Below are 24,184 nucleotides of genomic sequence, written 5' to 3'. Positions count from 1 at the left end.
TTAGCCTCTACCTTCAACTTCCAGAAAACCCATGAGATAAACATAACTTCTTCCCAATAAACTACAAAGTTGCCTCCAAAAGTTTTTAAATATTTAATTACATCATTAAGTGAAAAGTTGTCTCTACTCTTTCTTCCTTCCACAGACTAGCAATACGCAATTGAAACCTGGGCCAACCCAAAGTCTAAAGCTCCCTTTACCAATCAATGTCGAAGGAATGAATAAGGGGTAGGATTGCCAACTCTTACATGTGACATTCAACTCAACTCTCATTCAGTAGAAACACCTTTCTCTACCTCAGACAAAACAAGCCCCAAATCTGTAAATATCTTAATGGGAACATGCAACTCCCATATCAGAGCTCAGACAGACTGGAACCCATAGGGGCTGTTGCTGCTGTGACTACTACTGCAGCAGCGGTTGCTTTCCCTGCTCTATAGTGAGAGCTTTGTGTAAGTGCAGAAGAGGCACAGGGCTGCTAGAGCTCCAACAGCTGTCACATTATTTGCACTAGCTGTAAACAGCCTTCACATTCCCCCCTTACCACATAGTTAAATCCAGACTAACAATCCACAGTTAGAGATCAAACCAACAACAGCAGCATTGTGTCTGCCTTCAGTGCCTTAACACCAACTACTGCAGCTGGCTGGTCCCTCTGGACAAGGGACACCCCCCACATGTCCCCCCCTTTCCAAGGATAAAGACAACCATGTTAACTACAGCTGATTATTCAGACAACTAAGCTATCTCATGTCTCTCCTATCTATAGTACAATACTTCTCTACAACTACTTTTATTATTTTTCCTGGAAAAAGGGTCCAATCAGATTGTCCATGTAAAAAATCTCCCCTCTCCCTTCCTTTATAGGACATAGTAAATTTGTGAGTGCATCAAAGTAAGGCAGACATTGAATTTTTAAAAGTTCAGGCATTTCCCCCTTTTTTGTAAAAGAAAAAAACACTTAAGGTGGGTTTGGAATCCTTTAAGACAGCTTAATGCCACCTCACTTCTTAGAAACTGTTCAAATCACTGGACACTTACTGGTTGCCCCACTGATCAAAATGCCAACTTTATGATTTTTAGTCAAGTTGAACAATTTCTTAATCGCCATTATTAGTGCAAATTACATGCCTAATTGGTCTTTAAATAGATTTTAATTAAATAATCATACAAGGCTCATTTTATGACTTAAGTGAGGCATTAGTTTTTGTTATAAACTTTCCAACAAGATAAAGAAGGATGATATTGGATATAACCAATAACTTACTGGAAAAAGTATCTTGGAAGTCACCCTGTTTCTGCTAAGAAAACAAAAAAATATACTGCAATATTGCATTTGTTTACACTTAACTTCCTATACCTTTCTGTTTTTTTGGGGGGGAAGTGATAATAATTGTTATATTTTGATTTATTAGAATTTTAGAAACTTAGACTAGTTTATTCTATCTACCTGTTGCTAATAGAAACAAGCCCTATGATGCCACAGTACCATGTTGTCATTCTCCTTCCAATCTAAGAAATATTCTTAAAACTAGAAACGGAGATAATGTCCCCACCCTCCCCCCCATCTATTTTCTGCCTTTATTCTGTCATGATGCAAAACAGACAAGCCCTGCTTGTTAAATATTGTGTAAAAATGCTGTTAATAAAATGATAAATAAGGGCAGAGGCTGCTAGTTCCACTGATGTTTTGACTGGAAATGACTTGGCAGTAGTAATGTGTTTGAGGGGGGCAGACTACTCTAGGATTTACATAGTATGGACATCTCTGTAGTTCATTTATTCTTTCCTAAAAGATGTATGTCCAGAGTTGGTCTATACAAATGGTAAAGAGTTTTATATAATTAAATATAGCTTTTATGTAAACCAAGAGATGAACGTGAATTCTGACTTCATAACTCCAATTCTGCACTTTCAGGGCTGAAAAAACAACATATTAAAAAGTGACCCTGATGGTTCCAAACCCTCCCCTTGCCTTGCTCCCCCATAAATCAATCCACAGGTCCACAGGCACCTAAGTAAAGGTTAAGACTTATTCAGAAAACTAAAACTATTAAAGGTCTGAACTTACTCTCCCATAAATATAGTGGAAACCATATTGTTGGGGTATACTCCTATTTATTGCCTTTAAAAGAATAGCAAAGGGTTCTGTATTAAAAACAAATTTAGTGTTCACAAAACAATTTCAGCAAAGCCTGCAAAGAAATTCTTTTCAGAAAGAGAGACCAAAAATTCATGCCTACTGAAACTCTCTCCACACAAAGACTTTTAGGAAGAGGAAAAGGGAGAGAAAAGGAGAGGTCTTCTGTTTCAGAGCTGCATCCCCTAAGAATCAAGAACCAAGCCTAGCTTGAGTGAAATACTGACTACTCCCCTGGGAAGTAGGTGGGAAATTTGATCATACTGACTTACTCCTATAGCTTCATTCCATACAAACTAGGTCTTTTTCTAAGGTTGGGATTTCTTCCTTCACACATTATGGATATGGCTCAAGAAGAGACCCCTAGTAGTTTATTGAAAACCCTAGCAGAGCTTTTACAAAAGAGTAGCATTTAATCACCATCAAACAAAAGTCATCATCTCAAACTTCTACTTCCAATCAACTCCTTTTTTTCTCCCCTCGAATCTCTTTGGTTCCTAACTCTCTGTACTTTGTTGTTCCCTCTCCCAATCAGTGAAGAGAACTTTCAAAATACCTCAAAAATTTTTGGAACCTTAAAACAAGTGACAGGTCAAGCAAGTGTATTTCATAATAAACGCAAAAAGGAACTTAAGCAGACAAACCAAGCACTCACCCTGGGTAGAATCAGAGACTTGAACTTTATCTGGATCTGTGGCTAACAGGTAAAATCAGTGGCTTACTGTCTGACCTAGGTTAAGACTACATACACATTGAATACACAAAGTGCTTCTTTCTACTTGAGCTCCTGGAGCAAGGCAACAAAAAAGCAACTGCAACCTACAGAAATCTGATTGATTTATGGTATTAGGACCTCTGCTTGTGCAAAAACATGCTAGAATTTGGGGAATTAAAAAGATAAATCAAGATAGTCTCCTTTTCCCTAACTGAAGAATGGGGGTGAAGGGTGTGTTGAGTCATTTAATTGGGGGTAATTTTCTCAATCCATGAAGTCTGTACCCAAAAGCAGAAATCCAAATTCCTACTTATACTTCCTTCCAGGAGATCAGGGTTCTTTGAGGCATACCCATTAATCTCAGTCAGCATACTGCCAGGTCAAGGGGATGGGAGAAACTATTAGGAGCGCACCTCACTTTCACAGAAAAAAGAGTGAATTTCTTTCCTCTCATGAAAGCAATTGCTCCCCTTTCCCCTATGGAAGCTGTATTTACCTCAGAAAAGTTTCCTAAGGGAAATATGACCTTGCTTCTTATCCAGTGATGCCCTTGAAAAGGCAGGAAGGAAAGGAGGAGAGAATGTGAGTGGGGCAGTAGATGGAGCTACAGAAAGGCAACGAATCCCTGAAAAAGAGCTTCCTGGTCACTTTACTTTTTTCTAAATTACCAAGCAATAAAGCAAGTATCTAGAACCAGAGAAGCAAGAACAAAAGACCTGTTAAGGATGATAGGACATTCTGCCCTGCCAACCAGCAATGCCACAAATGTTTTAAGGGAAAGTTGCCCCCATACACAAAAGACAACAAATAGTGAATTTGAAGACTTGCTGGATCTAGAGTTTAAATTTGTCCATTCAGGTCTTGAGATATGGGTACTTAAGGAATTCTACCCTACTTAGTTGGCCTCTCTTCCATCTTATCGTTCCTACAGGACATTTCTTGTTTAAACTCTATGTACCATTCAAAAGAAGCCCAATCATTTATCAGAGTAAATCTAGGTCCAGTCAATAAGAATGGCTTTGCTTTTGTATCAGACTACTTTTTCAGGCTTCTCTTAGTTTAAACAACTACAGAGGGTCCACAATTAAATGTAAAAGATTGCATACACAATAGTCACTTCTAACCTAGATGGAAAGAAAGAAAAATGTTATTCCAGTTGTTGGTGTGCCTAGGCAGCCAGTGCCAATGCAGTTGGTTCCCCGAGTCTGATGAAGTGTAGAGGGCCCAGCAAAGAACAAAAGGAAGACCTCACCCTGGAGATCTGATATGGCACTGCCCCCACACCCCCATCTCTCACCCGAGCTTCCATTTACCTGGGAAGCTTTTAAAAGTGGCCTCCAATAAGGAAGTCTTAGTGACTGGATCATCCTTCGAGAGAGGAAGGAAGGGCAAGGGAGGGGTGGAGTGGAAGCCAACTTTTCCCGAGCTGGACAAGGGGTGGCAGTTACTATTTAGCAGGTCTGACTACTGGGCCCTGGGCCAGGAGGTGGTGTTCTTTTTTTAAAGTCAAGCAACCCCCCCCCCAGGAAGTAAGTAGAGCTCAAGTTCTTTAAAAAAAAAAAAGACTGGAGGGGGAGGGCGGGGGAGGCTGAGGGATGCCTGTGCTGGGCCGGGGGTGCCGGGAAACTGCTGCTTCCACCCTCGGACCCTTCCATTCCAGCCCCCGAGGTGAGAGCAGCCCCACTCGGGTCTCTCCGGGGCTGCCCCGGCCGGCCTGCGCTGGCCACAGCTCGGCGGGAGCCCTGCTCGGCGGGAGGGGCGGCTTCCCGGAGAACGCCGCCCCGCCCCACTCCAAGGCGTGAGAAACCGGGAGGCATCGCTTGCTCCTACTTGTTAAACCTCGAGAAAGACGCTCCCTGAAAGGCTGAAGCGACCCCGCCGAGGCTGAGCGAGGCTGAGCCAGCCCCGGCCAGCCAGAGCCCACAGAGCCGAGGAGCGGAACTCCTGCGCCTTCTCCACCCCCTCCCCTAACGGTCCGGTGAGGGCGGCCCCGGCGGCCCCGCAGCCCCCATTCTCTCCTGTAATTGTCTTATCAAACCAATAAAGCCTGAGGGCTCTGGGGGGAGAAGTGGTGCAGAGACAGCAAGATTTTCAAAATTTAACTCTAGCGTCCTTGCTTTTTTTGGTCAGCCATGAGATTCCTTCGATTAAAAAAAAACCACAATGGAGGTTGGGGGTTGGAAGCAGCGGCAACCTTGAATGAAGCCTCCTCTCTTCAGGGACCATAGAATTAAAGGACCTCCTTGCCTTTTAATGGCTGAGTATTACCTTTTGCTTCGTCGAAAACCGTGTATTTTCGTGCATTCTCTTTTCTCTCAATGTGGGAAAATATCCTTGTAAGGGGTCAAGAAAAAAAGCTTTCTAACACTCTAGAATATCGATCCTCAGAAACTCTCAAGCAACTTCATCTGCCCCATCCCCAGCAAAGCACCCTCATTTATTCCTTTCTCCCATGCTTCCCCTCCCCCCCATCCTCCAGTTTTCACCTAGACAATAAATTTAGTTTAATTTAGCTTCCGGTCTTTAATTTTAGCAGGTCTCCTTTTTGCATGCAAATCAATATGGCAATTACCATCTAAAAGCTCGCCCAGCCCCGGGTCAATGTAAATTGATCATTGTCCGCCTTCTACAAAATAACACCGGGAGTCTGTGGTGCATAATGAGATTATACTGGAAACTGTCTTTCAGATCACAAATTATATTTCATGCTGTCAGGATCTTCTCCAAGCGGACTTCCTTGCATGTCTAATCACACAGCACCAAACCCATTAAGACACAAGGGAAATTTCGAATGGGGAAGAACAATACTTAAAAAAAAAAGTGAGGTTTCCACTGAATCCATGTACTGAAACATCTACTGAAAAATTATTAAACTAGGAGATTTACAAAATAACAAAACTAGTCTAAAGTGGGCTTTCGCCTTCCTTTTTAATTTGAGAAAAATAACTTTCCTATTTCAGATTTTTCGCTCCTGAATATCTATTTTCACCGGTCCTGGCCCTTCTGCCTCGGCGAACACCCCCCCACCCAGTCATCTATTCTGGACCTGCACAAAATAAAGAGTCGAATTGTTTCACTACGAAAGGTTTTCCAGGGAGTTGGTGGCCTCGGATCTTCCGGCACAGTGACTAAGACGGCACATTCATTAGATTCTGGCTGAGGTTGGGGACAGTGGGAGAAGCCCTGGGCAAAATATTCATTAACTGGCCTGGCAGAGAGTGCCAGAGCCACTTGGTCAAAGGTTCAGGTCCTAGACCTTCAGGCAGGTCTAAGAGGGTTGGCCTAGCTGGAATTGCAGGCTCTGAAAAGAGACTCCAGTGTAAATACTTACAACCCCAGCAAGAAAAACTGTTACCCCAATCCCCTTCTAGATGCAAAAGATGTTCTTTCCCTTCTTTAAATATCAACCTCTCTTCTTTTTAAAAAAGGCTACAATGTCCCTCATACTTAGAGAAGTTTTCAAATGGCAAGTGCTGGTAATATCGGAAAAACAACTGATAAAGGATAACTGAAGTGTAGAGCCTGGACTTGCCATATGTCATACTGCCCCAGGCCTCCTTTTTTCTCTCTAGGGAGAAGGAAACATCTAAGATTCAACTTTATAGTGGAAAGGGTGACTGGAATCATAAAATGTGTGTTCAAATTCTAATTCTACCTGTGTGACCTTACCCAATCAATCATCTTTTTTTCTGGGTTTCAATTTTTGTATCTGTAAAATGGGGAGAAGGTTGGACTAGAGATAACTTTTAAGGCCCCTTTCTGGCGCTCAATCTATGATCCTATCATAATTCTTTTCAAGACCCAATGAATGTGCTCAAGTCTGAAGGCAGGTGGACTATGAAGTCTGTTTAGTAAAAATGGTCACTGAACAAATAGCAGCAGTCCAAGAAGACAGTACAACAGACTTGAAGCACAAGTAAATTCACCTTCACTCCAATAGGTCAAAAAAATACCAACAATCTGTTTTTCCCATCCTACCTCCCACCATAACATAGACAATGGCATTTGGTCCCAGGGTGCAACAAAAAGTTACAGGATTTCTCGTATGGCCCAAAATGGATTCAAATTGGATTTTCAATCTGGGTCACTATGAAGTACATCCTTATGCCCCAACTCCCAACTGCCTCACATAACAAACTTCTTTACTACCATTTTTACTAATTTGAAAGGAGTCTTAAAAAACTGTTTTATACTCTATAGAGTAGACATAGTCTTACATAGTTTAATAGTCTACAGAGTAGTTTCTCACTGGTACAATTTTTAAGTACATACTGTGTCAAAGTCTGTACAAGAGCAAAATATTAACATAAATCTCAGCAATGCTCAGAGAACTGCAGTTTGAGGCCAGGTACAGGACCCTCCATGAGGCAGGGTGAACTATGTTTTAGTTTGCTAGCTGCCCCTTTCAATAAAGTCTCCAAAAGTCTTAAATTCATTGAGAGTTCTGGTTCTATCAGAGAGAGAATGTTCACTCTGGTAGGAAGATGGGTAAAGAGGGAGATGGGTTGCCTTTTTCTCCATTGAGGATTAGAAATCTAGGGTAGCCCAGTGAGTTAAGCCTTGAATTTGTAGTCAAAAAGACCTGAAATTCAAATCTAATCTCAGTCCAGGGCACACATTAAATTAATGCTTATTGACTATTAAAAGTAATTAACTACAATAGTTAGAACTACTATAATACTGGCTGTGTGACCCTGGGCAAGTCACTTCCCCGCTTGATTCAGGTTCATCAACTGTAAAAAATAGGGATAACAGCATCCTCCTCATAAAAGTGCTTAATATGGGTACTATACTAAATATAGTACCTATTACATAGATACTATATTAAGTATAGTAGAGGTTATATAAAAGCTATTGTTTTTATGGCAGCTAGGTGTCAAAGTGGATAGAGTACAGGGTATAAAATGAGAAAATTCATCTTCTAAGTTCACATCTGGCCTCAATCACATAGCTGTATGATCTTTAATTGTTTGCCTCAGTTGCCTTATCTATCAAAGAGTCAGACATGACTGAACAAGCAAATTATTATTATTCAGTTATTAAAAGTATGCAACAAATTTGTGTTTAATATGAAAAGCTCCAATAAAGAGATCCTTTCTCATCCACCACTAAATTTAAGGAGAGTACTAAAGGACATTCTCCTTATCACTTCCCTCTAGTTTGTTTTCCTTGACATCCTGATATCCAGACACTCATCATCATTCGGGCTGATGATAAATCAACTCTAAACCTCATATATCCTCAGCTCATTTCTCATCCCAACTGTCATGACCCTTAGCCAATAACATCCTCAACCACCTGACCTTACCAGTTCCTCTTTAAGAGTTGTCTCCCTCATTAAACTGTAAGCTACTTGGAGGCAAGGGTCATCTGTTGCCCCCCCCCCAAATCCCTAGTACTTCTCACTCACAGTGCCTGTTGCTGAGGAAGCTCTTCATAAATGTTTATTGACTATTAAATATATTTAGTTGTAATTGACATCACTACCTCGTTTTTGTTGCTCTACCATGCATAGCTCCTTCCGAGAACTATATACCCAATAAAGGTTGAGGAACCCCAAGCTCATGCTCAGAGTACACAGAATTCATGCTTGAAGCAAATTCAACAAAAGTCAGATTTTATGTAGGGGTCCTCTGTCTAAGAAGGTTCTCATCTTAGGATCTTCATTCTTATCTTTCTCCCTCAAACATTCTTCCTTCAAAGTAATATCCAATGTGCTCTCAATGATGGCTCTCTCATTTGTATTTCTTTCTGGCCTTCTATCCCCAGTAAAAAAAAAAATGTGATTCAAAAGCACATCCCTTCTTCCCTCCCCTGCCATCCAAAATAAATTATGATGAGCAAATTCAGAGCTAGTCCCCTCTTCAAATCATTAGAAAGGCTCTGAAATGTAAAGGTAGTTAGGTGATTGCATCTGAAAACCTCTAGATAATTCTGGGCCCTAGAAACAACTTGAAGATACCAGGAGATAGGCCGTACCTAGTAAGTACTGACCAATGACTTTTGTCCCTCACCCTTTGGTGAGGTCAAGTCATTTTTAACTTCCTATTTCTTTATGTGTGTGGGGTGTCTATTTAGAAATCCGGTTTTATTTATTACCATTAAAAACAAGAGCTAGCAATTAAGAGCTTTATGATTTGCAAAGCCCTTTGCATGTATTCTTTGGAGCCTCACAATAACCCGGCAAGAAGGTGTTGTTAATCTCCATTATGCTGATGAAGTTAACTAGTGCCAAAAGAGGTCAAGTGACTTTCCCAGGGTCACACAGCTACCAAGTTTGAGATAGGATGAACTCAGATTTTCCTGACTCCAAGCCCAACACTCTTCCCATACTCTTGCCTAACTGCCTTTTAGGCAATGAATAATCTATGTATTTCCATGCAGAAGTGTGTGTGTCTGTGTGTGGGTAACTAAGAATCTCGACAGAAAGAACAGGATTTTACTTCCCTATGCCTCATTCTGCCGGACTACCTTTGCACTGGCCTTGTGTGTGTGTGTTGCCTGAATGTTCTCAAACTACTTATACAAGTATGTAAGCACTCTGTTTTTGAGTGATTCTTTTCATATACCTTTAATGGGTCTTTGTTCTTACTGGTTTCTTCCTCTAAGAATCTGTTACAGCATTTCTGTCTGAACATGCATGCATGTGTCTCTGACTTTATGTATTTCTCGTGGTGTATTTCTGTGAATGTCTGTGTGTATGTCTACCTGTCTTTGCACATATATATTTTAAGGTGAGTGTGTTTGCAGCTCTTCCTTCTGTGTCTAAATTTACTTCTCTACCTTGTCATATAATTTTACAAGCTTGTGTCTGAGGCAGCCCAGTCCACGTCAGAGTTCATGACCAAGATAGTGGGAAAACTTGGTTGTATACAGTTAAAGAGATTTCTTCTCAAGTCATGACTCTTCTTAGCCATAAAAGGATGGAGAAATTCTGTTAATCGTCCCTCTCTAACAAAGGGAACAATTTCTGATTTTTTGAACCAATCTCACAAGGATCCTATAACATATCACACTGTACGTTTCTTTGAACTTATCATGATTATCTCTGCAAACATATACCTAACTATACAACTGTGGGTCTACATTCTTTCCTATGTGTAATTCATCCACTAAAATCTGTTTTCTTGTCTGTAAGACTCCAAAGTGCACAGTCCTGCTATGGAAATGTCTCTATATGTGATGCCTCTTCCTCAATGACTGTGTGAGCTCTTTGAAATCAAGGGCTGTCTGACTTTCTGATTGGAGTCCCCAGCACAGGGTGGGCACATGGTAAGAGTTTAATAAATCTTAATGCTTTTCCATCTATCTCTAGATCTGAACCAAAGATGCCCGATTCTGTGACCAAACAATCACATTTGTATGCTATCCTGTGCCTGTAAAGGTGCATTAATTAATGTCTCTTTCTGTAAACGTGAAGGTCAATGTACCCATTTAGTAAACAGGAGTCTGAGCTGTTTAAATATACATGAAATATATGGGTATATGCATATATATGTATACACACACGCATGCAAATATGCACACCCTCACTTAAAAGTACAAAAGGAAGCTTGAGAGCTGAGTTTCTGGGAAGTAACATTTGGCACAGATTCTTGCGTTGTCTTCCACAAAAAAACAACCCATACGAGGATCTTATTTTCCTTTCCTCCACCTAGTCAGACTAATTTTTCAAGTTTCCCCGCACGTTTTTAAAAGGGGACTGACCCTCCCCCCATTGCCTCCACTCTCCTTTTTTGCTCCAGAGTCTGTGAGGCAGTGTGAACTGCCCTTGCCCTGGCACGGCGCCCGAAAACCCAGGAATCCCCAGCTCGTTTGGCGGGGCTCACCTGGGAGGCGCCGGGGGTGAAGAGGGGAAGGAGGAGACCGCCGGTGCCCTATTAAGCCGCTTCAGCAATCCCAGGGAAGAATATTCCAATGGAACTGCCGCCTCCTCCTCCAGTGTTCTGGTCAGCTCGGGCTTTTCCTCAGAGCTCTAACTCAGGGCAGTCCTATTTTTATCCGTTTAATCCCGAACTGGGCGGGAAGCAAACCGCGTCCGGCTCTCAGAGGAAAGGGATCGGGGTGGGGGGTCGCGAGGGTGGCAAGTGGGAAGCAGAGCCAGGGCTAGCGAGGGAGAGCGCTCCAGGGCCAGAGGACAGACGGCGACGGCGAAGGCAGGAAGAAAAATGGATGTCTTGGCTGGCTCTGCTTCCCACACTGAAGGCGATACCCAGCGAAGTTAAATGCCTCTTAATCACACCTCCTTCCTGCCCCTCCTCCCCTCCCTTCCCCCTCAGCCAGCTCCCAAGTCTACCCCCAGAGCACCCCGCGCTTCTCCAAGGTGGATGCGGCGTGGGAGGCAGAGGCCCAATCCTGCGAAAGGCTGAAGAATAGTTAATGAGTTGTGCAACTCATTGATCCAGAGAATACTTCCTAATTAACTCTCAGTCACCTATTGGTGAAGGCGTCTCAAGCACTGCACTGGGATCAACCACAACCCCCGGCCTTCAAAAGAAGAAACCTAATAATCCACACCCCACTCCACCCCCAGAGCAATTAGGGTGCTCAGCACACTGCTGGCCGCCTTCGAATTAAAAACCAGCCTCTATATTAATAATCCCAATTTCCCCCCTCGACTCTCGGCGAACAACAGTGAATGCCAAAGTGTAGCCTGAAGAAGGGCTAGAGGGTGGGGGTGGGGGGTTTTGAGCCGAGAGGGGAGTTGAAGCCCATCACGGAGCGGACCCCAAACAAGGCCAACAATTAAAATGCCCCCGCGCACTCGCCATCTTATTAGCAAAACCGAATTCCACACCGAGGAACCATTGGATTCAGCTGGTAGTGTCTGCTTCCAATGCCACAGTCGGTGTTGGAGGGCCAGAAATATCCAATTTGCTGTCTGCGCTCGCCACCCACCACCTTCTGGGGTGGGAGACTTCCTCCTTATCTTTGTTAACCGACCGATTTTAGGTGTTCTCCGAATAGAACCTAGCTAAGGCCTATCTCCGAGCGCCCAAACCTCTGACCGTATCTAACGTAACTCAAAGAGAAAAAAAAAAGGTTACAAACCAGAGCTGTCTAGACTCTCTCTACAAGCCCTTTCCATCAGTCTGCGTGCATACCAATTTGGGGCTATGACGTTGGTTTTTTTTGCTGTTGTTTATTTTTAAATACACATAGCCCTCCCTCCCCCCTCCTCTTCCTCCTCCATCCGCACACACTCCAAGTGGCAAGTCAGCTTACTTTCTGGAAAAGACTCATTAGTAGAAAATTAAAGCTTCAGCCATCTCGGCCTACCATTGGTCAGGTACACACACACACACACACACACACACACACACAAACACACGGAGACACGGACAGACACACACACATTCTCACTCACAATCACACACACACTCACACACAAGTAGCAGCAGTTTCCTAGCCCTCGGAGCGGCGGAAGGCCAGACCGGGGAGGCTGCCGGGGGAGGGAGGGAGGAACACGGGAGAAGCCAAGGGACTATTTTTTTTTAACTCGTGAATGCTCCGCAGACGCGGCTCCGGGCCGGCCCCGGGCTGGCTCCGGCCCAGCGAGCCCACATTTCTCGGGCAGCACGTCGCTAACAGAGTTGGCAAGGAATTCAGCGGGCCTTCCCGGGCAGGAGCGGCGCCTCGGCCCGGCCTGCGTGCCCCCCCCCCGCCGCCGCGCTTCCCGGCGCCCCCTCGCCGCCCCCCTCGCAAGTTCCACCGGCCCCGCGGCCCCGACACCCTCCCGTCCGCCGGGCCGGGGCTTCCTGGGGCGGCATAAACTTTTGGCTGGCCCTGGCCGAGGGCCCGCGGCGAGCCGGCGGCACCCGGGGCCCGGGCCCCCCGCAGGGAGCGGTTTCCACCGCCCGGGTCTCTCCGGGGGCGGCGCTTCCTAACGCCTCCCCGCCACCCCAAAAGGCTCAGCTCGGCCCCCCGCACCCCTCCCAGGCCAGAACTTTGAACGCGGCCGCAACGCCCCCGTGGGGGTGGGGGTGCTGGGGGATAAACAACATCAAATAACGTTTGAAAAAAAAAAGTGCTGAGCGGGAGGGGAGAAGGCCCCCCGCCTTCTGCTCGTCCCCCCACGAATCCCGCGGCGGGCCCTCTCGGCCTGGGGAGAAGGGCGGAGGGCCGCCTCCGCGCCGGGGCTCCCCGGCCTCGGGGCCCCCACACCACACGCCCAGTCTCCGCCGCCGAGCGCCGGGGGCATCTTTGTTGTTGTTTTTCAAACATTTCTCCCCAGACTCGAAAAAGAAAGACGCCGGCGACCCCCCCCCCCCCCCGCCGCTTCCTGCTCCGGGGGAAGCCGAGCCCGCGGCAGTTTCCCATCTCAGCGCGGCCCCCGCCGCCCCGGCCCCCCAAACTCACCGCCTCCGCCGGCGCCCCCCAAACTCACCGCCTCCGCCGGCGCCCCCCAAACTCACCGCCTCCGCCGGCGGCTCCCACACACGGACTGCCTCCAAACTTCCACCGGGATCGCGGCCGCGTCCTCCCTCCCGGCACCGACGCCGCCCCCCGCCCCCCGCCCCGGCACACCAGGAGGCAGCACCCCCCGGGCGGCGGCGGGAGCGCCTCCCCTCCCCTCCCCTCCCCCCGGCCCTCCCTGCTGCCCACGCCGCGCCGCCCTAGGTTGGCTGCATATTTTATAACTTAGAGCAACTGAATAAAGAAGGAGGAACGCCCGGGCGGACCGCCGCGGAGGGGGCAGGGGGCACAGGCGGGGCCGCGGGGGCTGCCCCCGGCACGCGGGAGGGGGGCTCGCCGGGGGGGGGGGGGCCCTGGAGTCGGGGCCCGGGAGCCGGAGGGCGGGGGCCGGCTCCAGATGGTGCGCCCGCCCGCCCGCCCCTCGGCCTCTCCCGGGAAAGGTGTTCCGGGCACTGACCTGAAGCCTCCAGCTGGGCAGCGCCGCGTCCACCGGCCGGGCCTCCGCTCCGCGCTTTGAAGTTGTTGTGGTCGGGTCTCTGCCCCTCCCCCAGGCTCGCGGGGGCGGGAGGGGCAGGCTGGGGGGAAAGGGGGTGTCGAGGCGCAGGGGAGAGCCCGGTCCGGGGAAGCGGGGCGAGAATCAAAGTTTGCCGTCTCTCTCTGCCGGCCGCCCGCCGCTCGCTCCGCCGCGCGCTCCGCTCGCCTCCCGGTGTCTGCCCGCCTGCCAGCCGGCTGCCCTCGGGGTCGGGCGGCCGCGGGGGTGGGCTCTCGGCTCCGAGGGGGGAGGGGACGGGGCGAGGAGGAGGAGGAGGAACGCGGGGGGGGGCGGCTCCTCCGGGCAGGTGGCGCCGGGGGTGGCCCCGCTGCTCCGCTTCTGGCCCGGGCGCCCCTCGCCGCGGAGCCGGCCGGGCGCCGATCCGAGGGCTCCCGGGGGCTGCTAGTGGCAGCGCCGGCGCCGCGGCCGCTCGGGCTCGGGCCGGATCCGCAGCGCCATGTTGTCCCTAGCTCGGGCTCCGGCTGGGTGTGCTGCCGAACGCGTCCCCTCCGCGGAGGCGCCGCGCCTGCCGCCGCCTCGGGCGCTCCGGGCCGCCCCTCCGCCCTGGGCCGGGCCGCGCCCGCCCCTGCCCGGCGGCCCGGGGGCCGCGTCCTCCGTGCGCCGCGGCGCCTGGCTGGGCTGTTGTTCGGCTGCCTCCGTTGTTCCGCGAGGAGAGCCGCTCTTCCTCACCTTGCCGCTGGGAGCCCGGGCTCCGTCTGCTGCACGCTGCGCTCCCAACACAGTCCCCCGCCCTCGTCCCTCCTCCTCCTCCTCCTCCTCCCTCCTCCGAGCCGCGGCCTCCCCTCCCCCCGCCGGCGCTGCGCTCGGGCCGCGGCCGCCTCCAGCCTCTCTCCCAAGTTTGGGCTCCCCGCCGCCCCCCACCTCGCGACCCCTTCCTACTCGGGAGTCGGGGCTGCGGGCCGGGAGGAGCGGGCAGGTGCCCCCCCTCCGGAGGTTTTGGCCACTAGTTCTCCCCCTTGGCGGATTCTCGGGCGTCCCCCCCACACACACACACCGGCAGTCTCTCCTCTCCCTCCCGCTCGCGGACTCGCTCCCGGCTCCCTCCGGCTCCCTCCGTTCCCGACTCTGGCTAGCTCGAGTTTGCTGCGCACGCCGGGCCGGGGCACTGCGCCTGGTCTACGCTGGACAGACTCCGGCGGCGGCGGCGGCGGCGGCCCGCAGAGACTGAGCCGAGGGAGGCGGAGGGAGGGGAGGGGAGGGAGGGGGCGCGGGAGTTAGGGGGAGGAGGGAGAACGGGGTCTCTCCCAGCCGTTTGCCGAGACTCCCCTCGCTACCCAGAAGGCCAGTGGAGAACCGCAATTACCATAAAGCTCCTCTCACTTCGCTCTGCCAAAGCTGTCAAAACCCCAGCAGCAGCCGCCAGACTCCGCTCCGAGGCCGCCGCCGCCGCCGCCTTCGCCACCAACCCCTTCCCTCCCCTCCCCCACCCCACCCGGTGTCGTCCCCACCTCCCCGCACCGGCGCCGGCGTCTCCGGCGGGGAAGAGCGTGTCCGAGCTGCGCCCTTCGCGTTTCTCCCAACGTGCTCACCCGGTCCCCCACCTCCACCTAATCCCACCCCCACCCTCCAGCCCCCAGCCCCTGTTCTTCTGGGCTCTTTCACATTTCTGTGTCAAGGGGCTACAGGAAAATGCCACCCTTGTTAGCAGACTCCCCCGCCCAACCTCCTAGCCCAAGTTTCCTTACACATTTTAATAGTGTGGGAATTGTTTGGAAATGGCAGGTCCCGGAGTAGGGGGAAAGGCTTGGGGGGGGAGGGGAGTGAACAGCTCCGGAGTTACCGGGCTAAAAGGGGGTAGAAAAACACCCCCCCCCGCACCTTCCCAACGTCATTTCTTCCTCAGAACGATCAGAGGGGCTCCCTGGACCTTTAACCCCTAGTTACTGAATTATCTATAGCTTTTAATTTTTCTTGGCAATGAGCAACTTTTGGCTCAGACTCTTTCACATAAATTTCCAGTCCATCACGCCCGTCTTGAATAATGCCCCAGTGCGCCAAGCTGCCGCCGCATCCAGATCGCAAAGCCCAGTGCCTGAGGTGTTCCTTGTGCCGGAGCCAGCCCCGACCATTCCGGGTAGGAAGCCAAGCCCAAGAGGGGCCTGGCCGCTCTGGGAAAGCCTGGTACCTGACTCAACAACTCCCTTCCTAGGTGCTCCCGGGGTTCTCAGCTCCGAGGTCTCCTGGGGGAGGGGCAGAGCTCCAGAAGAAGCCCGAGGAGAGCTTTAAACTTTGTCAGAAAACCTGCTAGAAATCAATCTGAAAGGGACGAGGCGTGTAAAACTACAGGAAGAAAAGTTTCCAACATTTTTTTCTCCTTAACACATGCATGGATACACAAAGATGAATTACTGGGAATCTTTACAATAAATAAAAATAAGAAAGCAAAAAACGAAAGGGAAGGCGAAATATTCTATCTACCAGATGTTTTCTTTCTTCTTTTAGTTCACTTTTGACAATAGGCCTCTGGAATCATTCTATTTAAGTCCTCAGTCTTTCTGTCAATTAAAAAAAAAAATGCTGGCCTTCTCCAAGCAGAAGTGAAACATATCTACCGTTTGAAACCAAAGACTCAGGGCAGAACCAGATCTTCCAACTCCCTCGCTTCGCAAGTCCATCAGGCACCGAAACTGCAGGAGCAACTGCTGCAAGAAAATCTGGGGCTGGCGCCTGAACACTTGTGTGCCTCCACCCGGGAGTTTACCTAGCCGGCTTCTCAGTGGTGAGGCTGCCCGAAGTTGAGCTTTGGAGATGTTTGCATCCTGGATAGCTCCGTACAGAACAGTTCCAGAATGCGATCCTTGAGAATGGAATGCAGGCTTTTTCCTTACTGGGTTTCTGGGGGTATTTGTATCTGAAAACCATCCCACACATTTTTTTAATCTCCGGTAACAAGCAGAAAGACACCTGGACTATTACGTTGTAAAGCTATTTTTTATAAAGACATTTTAGGTCCAGACATTAAAAGTTATTAGAGTGAACACACGTGAGTTACAGATGCACAGCTGGAGAAAAGGCCTCTGGTTTTCTGTACTTTTTTTTTTCTCCAGCCTCACTTTAGTTCAAAAAAAATTGACATGGTAACTTTTATTCACAAAGTCTCGAATTATTAGAGAACAAAGTTGGGGTGTTACTAAGGAAAGTAATCAGAAAGAAACATCGGTGAATATGAATTAGAGAGAAATGGAGTGTTTGGGGTTTTTGGGGGGTTTACTGGGTCAAAAGGTCAAAGCTTTGGGTCATAAGATTTGGGCTGGGAGAGTCAATAGCAGAGCCAGTTTATTTCTGATCTGCTCAACCCTAAGGGAAGGGTCCCTGCCTGGACCAAGTGCCCATCCGGACTCTCCTCCCTCTTCTTTCCCAACCCCCCCCCCACTCCGTGCACAAGCTTTTCACGGATATCGGTATCAAATGTATAATCCAGAACTTCTGGAAAACAGGGCACCAGAGAGGAGGGTAGGTGGCTGAACTGATAGCGTTCAGTTCCCTCCACTTCCTGGGGGCATGTTTGTCTTGAAAAGTCTGCTAGTTAAAATAAATAGAACAAAAAGCTGTAAAAATGAAGTGGTCTGGCAAATGAGGATTGGCACATGGTGGAAATTTGATGCTTGGAGAAAACAAGTCAGTAAATTTACCTTTGACATAATTTGTTGTGTATATCTTTTTTTTAAATGGAGGGTCTTACCCATATTAAGTTCCGTGTCACCACAGTGGGCCTCGGGGCCTAAAGGGTTTTCTGCAGTCTAATGAAAAAACTCCCAATATGCCCAGTAATTTCTGTTGAATACTTTCCACAATTTAACATAACTCTAGGGGGGAGGGGTCACTTCCGAGCTGGAGTAAGAATAAAACTGCCTGGTCTTGCTTTCTGTTTGAGGCACTCCTCGGCTCTGCCCCAAGGACCCGTTTTCACCTTCACAGAGTCCTAGGGGAAGCTGGTTATCATTTGGGGTTGGGAAAGGAAGGGGGTGGGTGAATCTCATGCTTCAGCAACCTCAGCCCCTAACCAGCCCCTCACACACACACAAACAGAAAACAAAATTAACAAAAAAAAAAAAAACCCTCGACGTCCTATCACATCAGGGACTACTAGCTTTAAACTGCATCTGCAGCGCGGTGCAGCGCCTGACTCCAGGCCAAGAGGGCTGGGGAGCCTGGTTAGTCTAGGAACACACTGGAGCCCGCGGTCGGCCTGCGCAGAGCCGGCCTCGTCTCCTCCCCTCCCCCTCCCCCTCCCCTCCCACCGCCCCTCCGGGAGCTGACCCGAGGGTCAGGCCGCTGTACACAGCACTCAGCGAAGGGAGGATTTCAATGAAAGCCAGCGAGCTGGGGCTGAGGGAGCTCGCCAGTGAGCAAGAGGGAGTGAAGAGACGAATGAAGCAAAAAGCCGAGGAGGGAGGAAAGTCGAGACAAGATATAAAGAAATATTGAGAGATGGAGGTGAGACTAGCTCTTGGGGGATTCACAATTAATGTCCTCCCCCATCTCCACCTCCCTCAGCTCTCTGGAAGTATATAGTATTTATAAAATATGACTAAGCTTCGTGTTGGCAGCAACAACTGCTTAAAATTCGATCCAGGATCTCACACTCTCAGGAAATGGGCCAGGTGTTGAGATATGGGGTGGGCTCCAGGGAGCAGGCCCCAGGTCGGAGCTGCTTCTTTACCATGAAGTCTACACCTGAGTGACTCGAGGACCCCGAGCAAACATCAGCACCACCCCTTCTTACCTAGCCCCCTAGCCTGCCAGCACTTCCAGTCTCCTGGCCCTGTGTGTAAATGTTTCCTGACTGTCAGCCTCTATACAGTTTGTTCATTTGCCCTTAACATTGTTTATTGTAGTATTTAGTTCTATTGGTTGTGGAGGAACCAACATAAAAAGGCACCACAATCTTCCATTGTCATTTTATAGAGGACTCTCCTTCATATCTCATATACTGGAGGTGAGATTTTTATAAAATGTGAGCTCCTTGCCTACCCATTTGAAAGGATTTGGAAGATTATATTCATTGCACTTTTACTTTATAAAGGATAAGGCTGTCTATTAATATTAAACACTCATGAAAATCAATCCAAGCTCTTCCATCATTCCTACCACCCTTCCCTGCCTCTCCATACCTCAACACCAACAGAGACTTTATGTCCTGAAGAAAAATAACTCTGGGTAGTGACTCGATGGCATAGAGAAAGATTCATTTAACCATCCTCATCTCATTTTCACTCTCTTCTCCAGTCTACCCTCCATCCTTCCACAAATCATCTAACTAGCTTCCTCCAAAGCACTCCAATGACAACAGCTGAATGTGTCTGTAGATCAGACACACCCGGCTTAGAAGTTAACTTCAAAAGATGTGAGATAATATTATCCAAAAAAAACCCCAGCAGTATACTTTGAAATAAGGAGTGATTTAATTGTTTTTTTTTTATTAATGTAACCTGTGGTCAGGGACAAAAATCCTCAAGATTTCTTAGTAGTATTTGTGGGGCTGGTGGTAGGAGAATAAAAATCAAGATGGGGGTGAAGAATAAAGGGAGTCCATAATTCAACATACCCAGGCTTTTAGTTTTTGTCTCACAGGTTTGTAAAAACCTGACACAAAACAAGTCTCAGGTTTGTGAAATACCAGCTGCATGGCAGATGACCACTATTTACCTTTCCCAGTTAATATGTACTCAGGCAATTCAAAGGAAAATAACTGTATCAGGGTCTCGATTAACACAACAGATCCTGGGAGGGCAGAATCTTGCCCTATATATCAGGTGAAAAGAAGTCATTGAGTCACAGAGCTGCATAATAACTCTCAATCTAGACATGGTTGACCAAAGTGCTTTTCCTGGATAAACCTGAACACCAAATCCCACCTCTGGGGCTTATTTAGAAAGCCTCCCCCTGTGCACATTTTTAAATCTGAGCAGCAGGAGGTGGCAATCGGGAAGCCCAGAATGGGGTAGAGGGCATGGGGAGAGGATCACAATTCAAAATGCCTGGATCCTCCACAAAGATGGAAGGGAATACCAAGATCGTCCCAGTAGTATATCCCTTACCATTTTTCCTTTATTTCCCTATTTGTTGTGTCTCCACTAAAGGATCAATAGTTAGGAAAGATCAGGGGATGCCAGGAGGTGCTTTTCCCTCTCCCCAACCCCCATCCTGTCTCTATTCTCTTTCCATTCCAAGACGCTGGCAGGCCAACTCAATTAGGGAAACTCAGTTGCCAGTATTGGGGATGCAGGAAAGGCTGCAGCCAGCCGCAGGGCAGCACTCGGGAGAAGCAAGACGGGAGTTGAAAAGACTATCTGGAATTCTGTCCTGTCCTCTTGGTTAGATTACAAAGATTCAAGCAAGGCTGGGCAGGTCAGGGCAAAGCAAAGGAAGGGGAAAAAAGTAATGATGGGGAAAGAGAGAAGGCAAAAGAAGGGAGCTAAATAATGAGAAGTGAAGAGGTGGAGTCAGAAGAATTCAGGGGAAAGGAAAAGAAAAATGCATCAGAAAGGGTAAGGAAAGGCAGAGTATAAGGAAGAATGCAAGTACTAGTGGTTGGTAAGATCTTCAAGTGCCTCACGACATCGATGAAGTCAGCAAAGGGGGCAGAACTGGCAATTGTCTCTGTCAATGCAGAAGCTCCAACTAGGAGAGAAAAAAACCCAACCAACAAACCGTGGTACCTACAAGGAGGAACGAGGATTCCACTTAGGCTAAGCCAGCCCGGAGCAAATTTTTCCGACTCGGAGACACTTTACATCTCCAATTCACCAGCCAAACGATCCTCCCCTCCCCCCAAGTATTAGCTGCAGAGATATTCTTAAATCTCTCTCTCTCTCTCTCTCTCTCTCTCTGCCGGCAGTTTTTGCGGGAAAGCCTTCGAGAACCTTCCGAGTCTATGTGGTAGGAGGCATAATGCATAATGCACAGCGCCTGGAATCCCGGCCATTAGTGGCCTGCCCGTGACACAGACAAATGACCGCCAGGAGAAGAAAAATCCGGCTAGATCTGGAGTTTAAATAGAACAGCGTGGAAGGGAAGAACGCCATTATTTAAAAGTGTGTTTTTGTAGACACTAGCATATATTTTAATGATTTGAAACAGGCGATGAATCACGGTCTCACTAGCCCCTTTTCCAAAAGAAGTGTATGTGTGAAGGAGCGAATTGTGGAAGAAAAGGCAAGGTGATAGTAGAGGGGGCTAGGGCGCGGGGTGGGGCTTGGGGGGCGTGCAGGCCGCAGGGTGGGGGTGTCTGCTAAGAAGTGGGGGAGGTCTGGAGCAAAAGATGCTCTGAGGATGCCCCAGGCAATCTGGCTTTAGGTCGATAAGGGTGATGGGGAGTAGATACAATGGGGAAAAGTGTGGGGGGTATTCTTACATTCTAGCTTTTTCCCTTCAAGTGGGGGGGGGGGGTGAGAAGAGAGAGCAATTGGGTATTTTACCCGTAGGCAACACGAGCAAGAAATGGCAACGACCTAGGAGATATTCCATGGCATACACGGAAAGACCCACATCTTAAACAGTTGATCCTGCCTTTTCTAGGACACTCCTAAGGACAATCTAACTCCCCCTCCTTCCGAGCCCCCCACCCCCACCTCGCAGCTTACAGCCACACAATGTTTTTTAGCAATTAAGGCGAGATGGGGGTGGGTATAAAGATAAGCCACTTTTTTTCCCTCCATGCAAGTGTGAAAGATAAGATAACATTAAGCTGGGGCAAAGCGGTTGCTTACAACCTCCCCCCAGCGATTTTGATCGGTCACTTCTTATCTCACAAAAATGCTCTTTTCGAAAGCTGCATCTAAAAGAGCAAGGGAGCGCCAAAGGAAAGCATTCTCCCTTGGAAATGGCATTTAAAATTCACCTCCTTTTCGCTAGAAGCTACCTCCGAATCCACTGGGCTTGGTTGGCAAAGGAAGACCTCAAAACCGAAGTTAACACAGCATTGAGGGGGCCAGGACTGTTTCAGCAATTGGACTAAAAAATCTGGGACCAGTGAATAGAATTCTGCATCCCACCTCATCTCTCTCTCTCTCTCTCTCTCTCTCTCTCTCTCTCTCTCTCTCTCTCTGTCATTCCCCACAAGTATTCCACCTGGATTTTCTTCTAGTTAAGTAATGGTGTTTTTGTTTTACTAATCACTCAGTGCAAGGAAACCGGGCAGGTACATGTATCTGGGAGGGTCGACATCAATGTCAATATGTGGTGGTGGTTAATGCAAAGTAAGAAACTGCTGACTACAATCCTCAGGAAAAGAAGCAAAGGCACCTCCTACCACAGGATGCCTGAGCACCCAGAGTGGCTGAAGTCGTGGTTTTAAATATAAAATACTTTTTACACAAGAAGGTTCCAGAAAGATTCCTCTAACTTATTCCCCACGTGAAGTTAGTTCCCCTTGATGATTTAGAATGAAGCAATGGAAGATTTTGCTGTTCAAAGACCAGGCCTAAGCCGCTGAATCCTGACTCCAACTGAAGAGCTCGGGAACTTTGCCGAAATCTTGGTTGGGTCAGTTCCGTACTTACCTTGAGCTTCGAGGCCTACCAAAAACCATCCCTTATGCACACCCCTAGGGAGCAGCCTAAGGTTCATCTAGCCAGTCCTCCATCCAGTCATATCAGGCCCTGGTGAAAAAATCCCCTTTAGTCTCCCCATCCTACCCCAATCACTTATAGCGTCCTTCTCTTGTAGGTGCACCCAAGGACCCCGTCCACCTACATTTCCGACTGACTCACTGTGTCCTCCTCAACTACACACCGAGATGGTCCGAGTTTGCTTCCTTAGCAAGCCCTCCTCAGTACTTACATATTTCACCTAAGCTCCCAAAGGATGCGTAACGACGCCGTAAAACACACACACAGAGACACACACACACACACTCTCGCACTCTCTCTTTCATACACATCAGCTGGACCCGGATCCACGCTCCCAGCCAGAAGAACGCATCTGCACCCCCTACTAGAGGGCCGGTGCCCCCACGCTCTGGAGCAGTTAGCCGGCCCTGGCCCCCGGCCTCCCACCCTCCCACCCCGCGGAGCTGGGAGCCTGGCGGGCGGCTTCCCCCGAGGGAGGAGAGGCGGCCGCCGGAGCAGCTGCCGCCGACCCGGGAAGCTCCTCCTCTTGCCCTTCTCGGAGCAGCCCGGCCGCAGCGTAGGCTCCGGAGCGAGTGGGCAGCCGATGACAGCATCTGCCTCACGTAAGCCCCACACGAGCACCATTAGTCACCGCCAGAGTTCCCCTCGGGCGATCCGCCTGGCAGAGGCCCAAATCCCAATGCGGGCCGGGAGGGGACGGGGCCCGGGATGTCCCGGGCCCGGCTCGGCTCGGCCGCGGGAGTGGGGGAAGGGGACGGAGAAGTGGAAGCCGAGCCGAGCCAGGCCGGGCCGCTCCCTCCCTGGCGCCGCGGCGACCGAGGAGCTTTTCATCTCCCCGGCCATATCAGCAGCCGCGGCGTTCACGAGGCTCGGCGACGGCGAGCAGCGCGGCCCAGCCCGGCCCAGCCCGGCTCTCCCGCCTCCCGCTCCTGCCTCCGTCCCCTCCCCGCCCCGCCCTGCCCGGGCTCGGGGCCTAGGCCCTCGCGGCCCCGCGGCTCTCCCTCCCGAGCCGCCACAAACCCCCGCCTCTTCCCACAGCCTGGCAGTCGACGCGGAGGGGGAGGGAGGCTGGGGGAGGGGGAGGAGCGGGAGAGCCAGCGCGCTTCCCAGCGAACTGCAGGAGCTGCCAGAAACTGAGAGGTTTCCCCCGGCGGGCGCCGCGCGGAGAGAACAACACGGCGGCTGCCGGGGTGCTTACCCCGCCTCGAACCCGGGAAACCTAACAGTCGGAGCCGCAGCTGCAGTCACGGGGCCCGGAAGCCCCCCCCCACCTCCACCCCCTTTCAAGTGGCGCTTTCGGCCGAGCTCCCGCATCGCCAGCTTCACTTTTCCTCCCCGGGAGAAGCCCCGGCCGAGCCGGTCCCCCGAGGCTTCCCCGAGCCCGGGCTGCGGAGGACAGGAAGCGCCGGCTGCAGACCTGGGCCCCGGCCTCCCCACCCCCCTTCTGCTCCAGTCTCCTCGCGCTCTTCCCTCCCCAGCTCCCCTCCCCCCCTCCCCGCGGGAACACCTGTTCTCCGGGCCCTCCAGCTAGGGGCACGTCTCTCTTGGGAGTGGCTTTTAGCTCACTAGGGTAGCGTGCAGGATCAGAGGAGGGAAATGGGCCTCCGCAGCCAGGAGGCCGGCGAGAGCTGTTTGCTGGCTGAGCCTCCCCAACCCACACAGGAGGGCTAGGCTGGCTGTCCTAAGTTTGGGGCTTTGGGTGGGGGGGCTCGGGCCGCGCTGGAATCCACTCGAGCTTTTCTTGCCGCATGATCTAGTGCTGCCCACACCGAAACTATAAATAATGT

The 24,184-nt window shown here is 49.8% G+C and overlaps 1 protein-coding gene across 7 annotated transcripts in view; it reads right to left on the bottom strand.

The window, feature by feature from the left end:
- Window positions 1-24,184, bottom strand: part of BCOR (BCL6 corepressor) — a 145,144-nt gene that overhangs the window by 44,531 nt on the left and 76,429 nt on the right. Inside the window, exon 1 of one of the 7 annotated variants that reach the window (XM_074214178.1) lies at window positions 14,819-14,835. The exons of 4 other annotated variants lie outside the window; for them this stretch is intronic. The gene's annotated coding sequence lies outside the window, so the exon portion shown is untranslated. Of the gene's footprint in view, window positions 1-13,270; window positions 13,346-13,728; window positions 13,816-14,818; window positions 14,836-24,184 lie in introns of those variants that run through there. 2 more of the 7 variants (XM_074214175.1, XM_074214176.1) reach the window with 2 other exon arrangements.

This window comes from Macrotis lagotis, chromosome 1, assembly GCF_037893015.1.
Source record: "Macrotis lagotis isolate mMagLag1 chromosome 1, bilby.v1.9.chrom.fasta, whole genome shotgun sequence".
In the NCBI taxonomy this organism is placed as follows: Eukaryota; Metazoa; Chordata; class Mammalia; order Peramelemorphia; family Peramelidae; genus Macrotis; species Macrotis lagotis.
Note: the sequence above shows the minus strand (reverse complement) of the source record. Positions and strands in the feature narration are given on the sequence as shown.